The sequence below is a fragment of the Ahaetulla prasina genome, chromosome 6 (assembly GCF_028640845.1).
Source record: "Ahaetulla prasina isolate Xishuangbanna chromosome 6, ASM2864084v1, whole genome shotgun sequence".
Lineage (NCBI taxonomy): Eukaryota > Metazoa > Chordata > Lepidosauria > Squamata > Colubridae > Ahaetulla > Ahaetulla prasina.
The window spans coordinates 16,975,519-16,987,381 of NC_080544.1; the positions used below are offsets into that span (position 1 = coordinate 16,975,519).

The 11,863-nt window shown below is 37.1% G+C and overlaps 1 protein-coding gene across 1 annotated transcript in view; it reads left to right on the forward strand.

Annotated features, from left to right (window-relative positions):
• The first annotated feature begins 3,169 nt into the window (after positions 1 to 3,169).
• PKD2L1 (polycystin 2 like 1, transient receptor potential cation channel) overlaps positions 3,170 to 11,863 on the forward strand; it is a 107,547-nt gene continuing 98,853 nt past the window's right edge. The window contains exon 1 of the mRNA XM_058188086.1: positions 3,170 to 4,822. The gene's annotated coding sequence lies outside the window, so the exon portion shown is untranslated. The remainder of the gene's footprint in view (positions 4,823 to 11,863) is intronic.

The following is an 11,863-nucleotide window of genomic DNA, read 5'->3' on the forward strand; positions in this document are numbered from 1 at the left end:
CTTTTATGAGGGGTGTATTAATATATATTAATAATAGACAGAGAAATAAGCAACAAAACAGCGTAGATATTTAGAAGAGGAAATTTATAAGAAACAACAATTATTAATACATAATCCGCATGATCAAAAACTTAAAGATGCAATAAAGTTATTACAGAGTCAATTTAATATGATAATGGCTGATCAGGTAGCAACAAATATACAATATGCCAAACATAATACTTTTTGTAATGCAAATAGACCTGGTAGGTGGTTAGCATACACTTTAAGGAAAAAACAAAAACAACGTACTATAGAAAAAATAGAATATAAAGGTAAAGAGAGATATCAACAGGATAAAATTAAAAAAGCTTTTTTAGAATATTACACAAATTTATACCTTAAAGATAATATATTGAACAGGGATATTGATAATTATTTAAAGGAATATAAGGTTAAAAATTTAACTTTAGAACAAAGGGAAGAACTGAACCGGCCTATAACTTCTGAAGAAATTATTTTGGTAATTAAACAATTAAAAATGGGGAAAACTCCTGGTACTGATGGGCTTACAGTTAGTTATTATAGGAATTTACAGGATGAGATGTTAGGTCCACTTAAGCAATTATTTAATCAGATACAATTAGGAGGGGGAATTTCTCCCTCATGGAGAACTTCTTTTATTTCATTGATACCAAAAGAGGAACAGGATTGTTCTAAACCTGGGAATTATAGGCCAATTTCACTTTTAAATAATGATTATAAGATTTTTGTTAAAATAATAGCTAACAGATTAATGTTAATTTTGCAGCGAAGAATTCATACTGATCAATCTGGATTTATAAAAGGGAGACAGATGAGGAATAATGTTAGGCAGATTGTTCATTTATTGGAGTATTTAGAAAAGAAAAATTTTATTCCAGCAGCATTTATTTTTCTCGATGCAGCGAAAGCTTTTGATCGATTGCATTGGGATTTTTTTATTTAAATTAATAGAAAAGATGCAATTTGGAGATGGTTTTGTAAGAATAATTAGGGCAATTTATGAGAGCAAACAGCCCAGATTATAATTAATGGTAGCTTAACAGAACCTTTTAAGATTGCGAAAGGAACAAGACAGGGATGTCCTTTATACCATTATTGTTTATTTTAACTCTAGAGCCGTTATTGGATAAAATACGATAAGTAAAGGAGATAGAGGGAATTAAAGTTAGACAACATGAATATAAACTGAGAGCTTTTGCAGATGACTTGGTGATTAGTTTAACAAACCCTATAAATTCAAGTATATCTCTGTTGGAAATAATTGATCGATACGGGAAGGTTTCAGGGTTTAAGGTAAATCAGAAAAAGACAAAAGTGATAATAAAAAATATGGCCAGACAAGAGAAAGAAAAATTAGAGGAAATAACAGGATTTGAAATTGTAAAAAAGGTTAAATATTTAGGGGTTTATATTACATCATCAAATGTGAAATTGTATAAGAATAATTATGAGGTTTTATGGCAAAAAGTTCAGAAGGAGTTGATTGTTTGGAAAAAATTGCAATTATCGTTGTTGGGGAGAATAGCTGCTATTAAAATGAATGTTTTACCTAGATTTTTATTCCTCTTTCAGATGATACCAATAATTAAGAAAGATAAAAATCTGGAGGAATGGCAGACGGGAATTAATAAATTTATATGGGAAGGTAAAAAAGCGAGAGTTAAAATGAAAATAATTCAAGATTCTCGGGAAAGGGGAGGTTTAAAAATGCCCAATTTTAAATTATACTATGAAGCAGCTACTCTCTCTGCAATAAGTGATTGGTTTAATTTAATAGAGGAAAGAATTCTGAATATAGAAGGTTATGACTTGCTATATGGATGGCATACATATTTAATTTATGACAAAAAAGTGGATAAGGCTTTTAAAAATCATATGTTAAGAACTGCTCTTTTGCGTGTTTGGAAAAAATACTCTTATAAACTAAATTATAAGGTTCCTATGTGGGCAAGTCCTAGACATACAATAGAGAATATAAATATAGAACAGAATCAGGAAATGATTACATATAAAGATCTTTTGTATACTGAAAGAGGTAATTTGCAATTAAAATCTCTGCACATATTAAAAGAAGAAGGGAAAAATTATACTTGGTTTCAATATGAGCAACTACATGCTAGATGGAAGGAAGATCAGAAAATTGGTATAGTGCAGAATGAGGAAAATTTTGTAACGCAAATTAGAAATCAGTCTCAGGGGCATATAAAGAGATTGTATAATGTGTTACCTGAAATAGATTCTGAAAGGGACTTGGTAAAGGACTGTATGATAAAGTGGCACAAAATTTTCAGGAGCCAATATTATTGGAAACTTGGGGAAAAATTTGGGTTAGAAATGTTAAATTCACGCAGGCACAGAATTTAAGGGAAATTTTTTATAAAATGTTTTATAGATGGCATCTAGATCCTAAGAAACTATCGTGTATGTATCCAGATATGCAAGCAAAATGTTGGAGATGTAATTGTGATGATGCTACATATTTTCATATTTGGTGGACTTGTAAGGATATTAAGGCCTTTTGGATAAAAAATTGGTGGATTTTACAAAATGTTTTGAAAAAGAAAATAAAGTTCCTGCCGCAATTTTTTCTGCTGGGAATTATTACGGACTGTACAGTAATTGAGACTAAATTGATTTTAAATCTAATAACAGCGGCAAGATTACTGATAGGACAGTATTGGAAGAAAAAAGAAGTACCTACAATAGAAGAATGGATATTGAAAGTTGCCAATTTGGCTGAGATGGTAAAAATCTCAGCCTTTTTGAAAGACAATACGCAAGAAAGATACTTAAAGGAATGGAAAAAATGGATTGACTATATTCAAAGTAGATATCAGATTAAGAATTATCAGACTGCCTTTGAATGATTAGGATATATTATTTCTGATTGTTTTGGGGGAAGTTAGGAACTGATGAGAATTGTAGGAGTATATTTGAGTTGGGAGGGAAAATTTTTTAGCATATGTTTGTTTTATTTTTAACTATACCTTGTGTTTATTCCGGAAAGTTGTGAGGGGGGAGGGGGAGGGGGGGTTGTGAGGGGAGGGGGCAGGGGGTGGGGGGAAAGGGAGGGGGAAAAATTTTTGTAAAACTTTTTCAATTAAAAAAAAAAAAGAATGGCCCTCTTAGAAATGCTTAGCATGGTGAAGGAGAGGCCTACTCAGCATTCCAAAAGCTTTTAATTCCACCCTACCCTTAATACTTGCTGAGCTCAACAAGCACAGGGTTATGTAAGACAAAGCTCAAATTAAGAAAACCCCAGGATCCTGAACCAAAATGTGGGTTGTTGTGTGATTTTTATTGAAAAGTGGATGTCTACCTAGGTAAAAGGAAGTTGAGATGAACAGCATTCCTACAGAAAGATGTTAGAATTAATACGGGAACATGTCGGCAGCAGGGCCAATCCCATCCAGCATCGGAGGTTACATCAGAATGGTGCATCTCCTGGAAGAGGAGGTCAGAGCTCGTTGGGGGATAGAAATGCTCCTCCTTGTAATCAGCTATGTGAATACATGTGAATGTTTTGAAAGTGACATGATTTCAGTGATATCAGCTAGGCCAAGAGTGTCAAACTTGACTTCATTGAGGGCCACATCAGCACTGTGTTTGACCTGGGGGGGGGCTGGGGTGAGCATGGCCCGCTTGACATCACTCCTATCGGGGCACCTGTGATGGCCCGAGTGTTCTGCCAGCGAAAATGGACTCCTGAGCTCTGTTTTTGGCTGCAATGGCCTCCTGCAACCCTCTGTCAGTGAAAATGGAGCGGGGAGGGGGCGCGTGCGGCCCTCCCAAGCTCCATTTTCACTAACAGAAGCATAGTGGGGTGGTCCTTTGCTGTTTCTAGGGCAGCCCTGCGGGTCAGAGCTAACATCCTGCGGGCTGGATCTGGCCCCTGGGCCTTGAGTTTGATACCCCTGAGCTAGGCCCTACTATGATGGTATGTGGGAAAGATCTTGGGAGAGAGGAGGAAGACCTATAACCAAGTCAATGGTCTGATAAGAGGCAGTTCATTCCATAGATGGGAGAAAAGCTTGGGAACCCTTCCAGAAGGGACTCTCCCTCATTTTTCATAGATGACAAAGAGGGAAATGCTTTCGGTCTTGCAAGATCCTTTTTGTGTAACCTTATAATAAAGTAGATTTTGTTCATCTGGGGTGCTTCTTATTTGGACTACCTCAAAAAGCTGACACCTATGCACAGGCTGTGTGTGAATGCCTCTTCTTTAGAATCGTGAACCACTTTCTCCATTTGAAAGAAATCACTCCAACAAGAGTGAAGAATATATTCCTTCTTCCCCTCGCAACAACCTATTAATTATTTTTCCTGTATTCACACTACTTACTAAATAGATCCACTTTCTGGACTGGAACTATACATGGAACCATAAACTTTCGTAATGAATCAGGTTCACATAACATGTTCAGACACAAGAAAGCCTAATCAGCATGTTATATAAATGCACATGCTAGTTCTTTAAATTACTTGAATTCAGTGGCAGGTATAAAGTCTGTCTCAGTCACTCCCTTTTAAGAACATTAAATGTATTTCTCGCTGAACTCTCTCAATAACCCGAAGAAAGTTTTTCACAAGCATTTTTTAATCTGATGGCTATCAGTTTGTGGAATAATTCCTGAGGCTGCCTTTTTCAGCCTTGGTATCACTCAGATATCACAGCAGTGGTGGGCTGCTACCGGTTTGCCCTGGTTCGAGCAAACCCGTAGTAAAGGCAGGAAGGTCCACCCACCCGCCCGGACAACATGAAAGCTTCTGCGCATGCGCGAGTGAACCAGTAGCAAAGGTAAGTGAAATCCACCACTGTTTCAGAGCATTCTTTGCAACTAATATGCCTGTTAGAGAATTCTGGGAAATTTTAGGGCTAACCAAGTGTGGCCTAAGGTCTTAACATTGAAATTTAAAGCAAGCTAGAAAATGAAACCGATAGATGGCATTTCTTTAAATGAAAGATAATTGAAAACATTTGTCAGTATCTATCACCCACAGTGGATATGAGTGGAGAAGATTTGATTTTCCCCAGTTATTTTCAATGGTTGGTTGAGCAAGCAGAATTGCATGCCAAATCTGTGGTGTTGCAGAACAAATTTTCCTCCTCCTTTTTTTACTCTGCAATCTTAGGCAAATGAACTTGAGTGACACATGAACTCGGGACGGTCAATTGCCCAACTCCGATGCATGTATTTAGTTATAGGCTTAGAGACTGGCACCACACCCCTGGTGTAGCACCTGAACTGGAATAATTTAGCCCGGGCTAGTTTCCCATGTTCCAGGCAGTGATTAAACAATGCAAATTAAAAGCATTTACAATAGCTCACTTTCCCCTGAAGCCTCTCGTAATATGGAATGAGGAAGGTTTCCATCTAAATAGAGAACTCAGATTGATTTTTTTTAAAAGGTAGACTCACCTGGCTTAGGTAGATAGGTAGCTAGCTACCTAGACAAGAGACCCTTAAGCCCTGAAATGGGTATTTGATTCTGGGGAAACCGTTTTAGAACTGGCTGAACTAGAAAAAGGGAGACTGGTTGGGGGAGATTTGAGACAATTGTTTTGTAGTTCACTCCTGTTCTCTGGTCTTCCTCACCTATATAATTGTAGCTTGGTACAGTATTTTGGATTCAAAGAGGAAAAGGTATCTCCTAACCAGGGGTCTCCAACAGATGTGGTATTCAGCCAGTTCTGACTGGTTCTCGCGAACCGGTAGCGGAAATTTTGAGTAGTTTGGAGAACCAGCAAATACCACCTCTGGCTGGGCCCGCCCCCATCTATTTGCTGCTTCCTGAGTCCCAGATGATCGGCTGGGTCTTCTTTTGTTGCCCTGCAAAGGAGAATGGAGTTGGAAAGCAGGTTAGTGTGGTGGGGAGTGAATGAAAGGGGCCTCTGTGGCTCAGACTGCTAATGCAGTCTGTTATTAACAGCAGCTGCCTGCAATTACTGCAGGTTCTAGTCCCACCAGGCCCAAGGTTGACTCAGCCTTCCATCCTTTATAAGGTAGGTAAAATGAGTACCCAGATTGTTGGGGGCAATAAGTTGACTTTGTATATAAATATACAAATAGAATGAAGACTATTGCTAACATAGTGTAAGCTGCCCTGAGTCTTCGGAGAAGGGCGGGATATAAATGCAAATAAATTTTTTTTTTTTAAAATGGGGATTTTGCAGTAACCTTCTCCAGGAGCAGGGAGGAAACAGAGATTTTGCAGTATCCTTTCCCTAGGAGTGGGGAGGGAATGGGGATTTTGCAGTATCCTTCCACTGCCATGCCCACCAAGTCATGCCCACAGAACCGGTGATAAAAAAATTTGAATGCCACCGCTGGCCAAGCTGGCTGGGGAATTCTGGGAGTTGAAGTCCTCCAGGCTTAAAGTTGCCAAGGTTGGAGACCCCTGTCTCAGACTATGTGGGGTGTTCCCCTAGCTACATTCTTAAAATCAAATTTCCATAGAGAAATAGAAATCTCCCCTTTAAAAGAAAAGGTGCTCTTAAGAGGTCCACTGAGTAGAAGTCAAACGTGGGGATTGTACAGAAAGTCTGAAGAACTTGTAAATCAACTATTTTATTATAAACAAAAACATAACTTCAAGTCTCATATTGGAAGAAATTATTTTTCAGCACAGAAAATATGAAAACATTAGAAATGGAAAAAGCAAAGATCCTACCCAAACCTCAAGAGCTTTGGAGCTCACATTAACTTTCACACCAACTATTCAGTTCTTTTCAGTTTAAAAGGGGGGGAGGCAATAAACTTGCTTACCCATTACATTCTAGTGGGTTTTTATAATACCATCTTATTAGGATATTGCCAACAAGTGTTACAAAGTCATATTAAATTAAAGCTACAAATTGTTAGTTATATTAGAAGACAGATATGCAAGCCAACTTTGTCCCGAATAGTAAACGGAAATGAGCGGTGTAGATATCAGACCTGAAGCCATGGAAAAGTTAAGTCACATTTCCTTTCTAGGTTACAGCACGGAGAAGAGGCTGATCTATTAGTTGCCAGGCCTTGTTCTCTCTTCTTACCACACACCATCCCAAACCAACCAACACGATTTCTAGTATTATCAATCAAAAGGCATTGAAGAGCAATCCCTTCATTCCTTGGATTTCCCATGATCAAAAAAAGAAAAGGAAAAAAAACAAAAAAACAAAAGCCAAAACAAAAGCAGGGAAGAACAGTTCAATACCCACTGATGCTTTGAGAAAGGAGCAAGGGAATCTTATGCTAACAAGTCTCCTCTAGAAGCACCCAGCAAGAGATGGAGAGGCTGATGAACCAAAATTATGGGCTGAGCACAAACCTCAGCAAATACGGCCTAGTTTTTGCAATGAGATGAAACCAGAGGTGGGATTCAGCCGGTTCTGTCCGGATTGCGCGAACCGGTAGCGGCAACTGTGGGAGGCTCCGCCCACCCACCCAGATGTGATGCGCAACTACTGCGCACGTGCAGAGGCGCACGTGCTTATATCTGCAAACTGGTAGGTAAGGTAAGTGAATCTCACCTCTGGATCAAAGCCTTTAACTAAACCAAAGTTTAATTAAATCCATGAAAAAGTCCCTAGATGCACAACTGCAGGTGAATCATCCATATGTTTTGGGTTTTTTGAAAAGTACTTCAGAAATAATTTAGATGAAAATAAAAAAAATTGCAACTAATTCAATACGCCTATGCATGGTTTAAAAAACAAACCAACCCTGAAAAGTATGAACCCAAACCTATACAACACATCCAAATAGTTTTCCAAGATTTAGGAAGACAAAGGAAGTCGTTCGTTACCAGGCCTATTTAATTGCCAACATCTTAGGGCAAATTCACCATGTGCCATCAAGTGAACCTTTGTCCATTATGCCATTGACATAAAAAGTGAAGGCTGCTGCAAAAGAAAATCCCCACTCTAATTACTTTTACCGATCTCGGGTTCCTAAAAATGTCAGAAACATCGTCTGCGCCTCTGCTTGTCTAACATCATCCAACCCAGGGCTGTTGAGCTCGCGGCCCAAAGGCTGGATGCGTCATGCGCTGGCCATACCCACGCCCGGTTTAGTAAAGGGAAAAACTTGCGATACATCACATGACGACGCCTTGACGACACGAGTTTGACACCCCTGATTTAACCAAAACAATAAATTCAGTATAAACCAGGGGAGAATTTCAAAACCCGTCGTTACTGGTTTCTAAGCGGGCGTGTCCGGGTGGGTGGGAGAGCCTCCCGCCATTACCTGTTTGCCCAATCCAGGGTGAACCCATTGCAACCCACCACTGGTATAAACCCCTAAACCAAGATTTATAAAGCCCATAGCATTTAGTTAGTTAAGTGAGAGACTTCACTGATTTAACTTAGAATCTTTGCTATATGTCAGCATTCTCAACACTTTTAACATTTTAATATGCATGGACTTCTACTGCAAGAATTCCCAACAAGCATCTTAAAATGAGAAAGTTTGAGAAACACTGTTAATATATAATCACTGCTTTCCTTTGTCCCCGTTTTCCTCTTTTCTGTTGTTTTGCTATTGGGAAAAAAAAAAGGGAAATGCTCACTAAATCTTCCTCATTTTCAAGTCTACAGGCTGCATAACTAGTTTACAAAGTTTTTCTACACCCTTTACTGCTGGACAAAAAGTTCCTGAGTATATTGTTTCCCTTAACTCAACTGAAGAGTCTTGGCTTTTTTTCTAGCTAGGCTAGGAGAAGGAATCAAGAGCTAAGATAGTTCAGGAAGTCACGTCAGCCTGGTAATAACATCCTGCTCTCTGAAAACATGAATAGTTGTGTTCATTTTTGTAGACATACAGTAATTACAGGTTTAAGTTCAATGAATACTTGTAGAACTCACAATTCTCCATCAGCAAAACTATTGTTCTTTATGCCATGCTGTTCTTTAAAGGTGCAGACGGGCATGGGAGTGGGGGCATTCTCAATCAAGAGTCTGAGGTTCTAGATTTGCAAATACCAGAAGAATGAAGCCTACAGCTTTTTCTCTTTATTTCCTTGTGCTGAAGTACTTAAGGAAGTACAACCAAGTTTTAGCTAATTGCTTATTATAGTATATGTACCCTTGCTTTCAATTTAGGCAAAATATTCACCTTAGCGCCAAATCTGCTTGTCTTTCCTGATGTATCTTAACCGAGAGTTTTCTGATCAGGCCTAAAAATATTCAGAGGATTCCTGATGGCTCAGAGCAATTGTCCATCTAATCCTGCTTTTCAGGGCCCAGCCACATATTTGGGGGAAATAGAGCAAGAGGGAACGTTGGTATCCTATCCCTTCCTGCTCTGTTTTTTGACTTCCACATTTATTCTCATGACTAATGTAAGTGGGTGTAAAAGAAAGAAAAGAGGTCAAATGAAAAGCTAAAGTAAAAGGAAATAAAGAAAAGGCTACAATAACAGTTTGATAATCAGTTCTGTCTAATCATCAAATTATAAAATGGTTAAAGTTCACTTGTTGCTGACTGCAAACCCCTTGCAGACTTTTTACATGAAGCAGGAAAAAAGCATTCTTTTTTCTGATTAAAGAAGTCAAGTCTATCTCAGCAAGTTCCATCATTTTCACCAGCCATTCCTCCATCTTTGCATATTTGCGTGCACAATAATCTCGCTGCAGTTGTGATGTACAAAAACAAGGCAAAATAGGAGGAAGGAACGCTGGTATGTCTCCCGCCTTGAGTTGTCTATGAAAAAATACTGCAAATACTATATAAAAAAATAATGTATATTTCAAACCTTTCGGCCACCTATTTTCCTATTGTTCCAGCCTATATCATATAGCCAAAAATTGTAGCCCCCTTTGTCATAATTTCTTTCACTAGTAATTCTACTAGTAAAAGCGAATACATTTTAATAATCACGTTCATCATTTGTATGTAATTCTGTTTTAAACTTAGTCTCACAATGTTCAAAACCATAAATTCTTTTGTCAGTTTTTAAATCTAACAATTGTAGATAAGAAGACCACTGACATTACGTCTGCTTGCCATCAGTTCTCTTGATTTTATCTTGTATTTCCTGTCACAGAATTCTAGCATATCACGGTAAGAAAGCCATTTTTGCTTGCTTATTATTTCTCAACTATAAAATGCTTCTTGGCTGAAAAGCACAGAGGTGTTTCTGGGTATAGCCCAAGTTTATTCCATATTCTCAATATGGCACGTATGATTTTTTTTTTTAAATCCACGTTAACCTTGACTTTGTCGTACCACAAATATCCATGCCACCCAAATCTCAGGTTGTGTCCTACCAAAAAAATTGTTTCTCAGCAGCACCGAACAAGTTCATCCAAACCAAACAGCAAAATACAACTTCAAAAATGGGTAAACTTAATTGGATAAACTCAAATCCTTTGCATCTTGTATAACCTTTTATTTGACTCATGGGTTTTTTTAAATTCCTTTCACACAAATTTAGACACATCCTTCTGCCATTGTTTAATCCTTTTTGTCTCTCACAGATCTCCATTAATAATGATTTGTGCTTCCTGTGAAGTGTAAACTATCTTATTCATTTTATTAAATTCAAAATCTTCCAGAACCTTGAACCAGAAAGCCCAATTCAAATTATCAAACCCTTTTCTGCATCTGCTCCAAATATTCTAAATTGTTGAACACATTTTTAAGGTTGTCCCTTTAGGTAAATACCCACATTGATCCTCATGAATAAATCCTAGAAAAATTATTTTCAATTATTATCAGCTAAAATAGTTACAAATAACTTGCTGTTATATCAGTAATAATTTTGATCTATAGCTTCTTTTTAAAGTCAAATCTTGGCCTTCTTTGGGTATTAGTGGTTTCCAGTTCCCTGTAAGTTCATCATGTTTTATAGTCATCCTCAAAAACATTTATAATCCATCTGGTACAGGGGCCTTTCCTAGTTTAATCTTTTTTTAGGTTCAGAAATGTATTTGCCTGTTCCTTTGTAATCCTTGGTAAATTGTTTCTTTAGGTATTCTTCTATTTTCTTTAGCAAGATGTCACTTTTATATAAATTGGAATATTATTAATGGAATGTTTTTTGTACAGCTGCATTGTCCATTAATACAGTATTTCCCTCATGAAATTTGAATAACTTTCTTTTCTTTTCATATTTTATATGCTAGCCACTTCCATGGTTTGCCAACTCAATTTTTTGCCTTATATAACTCATTTTTATTTCCATTTTTTTTTACTTTTAACATAGATAATTTGCCATTGTAATAAGTTTGATTTATTGAGAAACAACTTCTCTGGAGATTTCTTTAATTCCGCTTTCCTATTCAAAATAGCTTGTTTTCATTTCTTCTTAAGTTCATTATTGTGTTGTGTAAAATAAAATAAACCTTCAATAAAAAGTTTTATCTGCAGCATCCCAAACCTACTCTTAAATCAATACCTTTATGTTAATTATTTTTTTAAAAAAACATGTTTTCTTTTTACAAACCTCCACTATTGCTTCTACTAGTGGAAGTAATCCATAATGAAGCTGAAAGTTAAAAAAAAAATCAATATTTGTAACACCTGCTCCAGTATCGTCCCTATCAGTTTCCTGTCGTCTCAACCTTCTGATGAAGTTTCTGTGTAGTCTTCTCTGACATCTATATTTGACTGTCCTCCGATTCCCCTTTTGAATTTTTCTAGAAATTCCCTCACCTTCTGGACTGCATTTAGTCATAACCTCTGCTGTTTGAAAAGTAAAAACAACTCCTAGTTTGTTCTCAATTGGGGTCTTTTTCTGCTTTAATCTCAAATTTTTTTAAAAAAACCTTTTTTTCTCTTACACAAAAATAGAATAGGCATTTTTAAGACTCATATCTTCATTATTTATCTTCAATCTTCTTTAAAATGTTG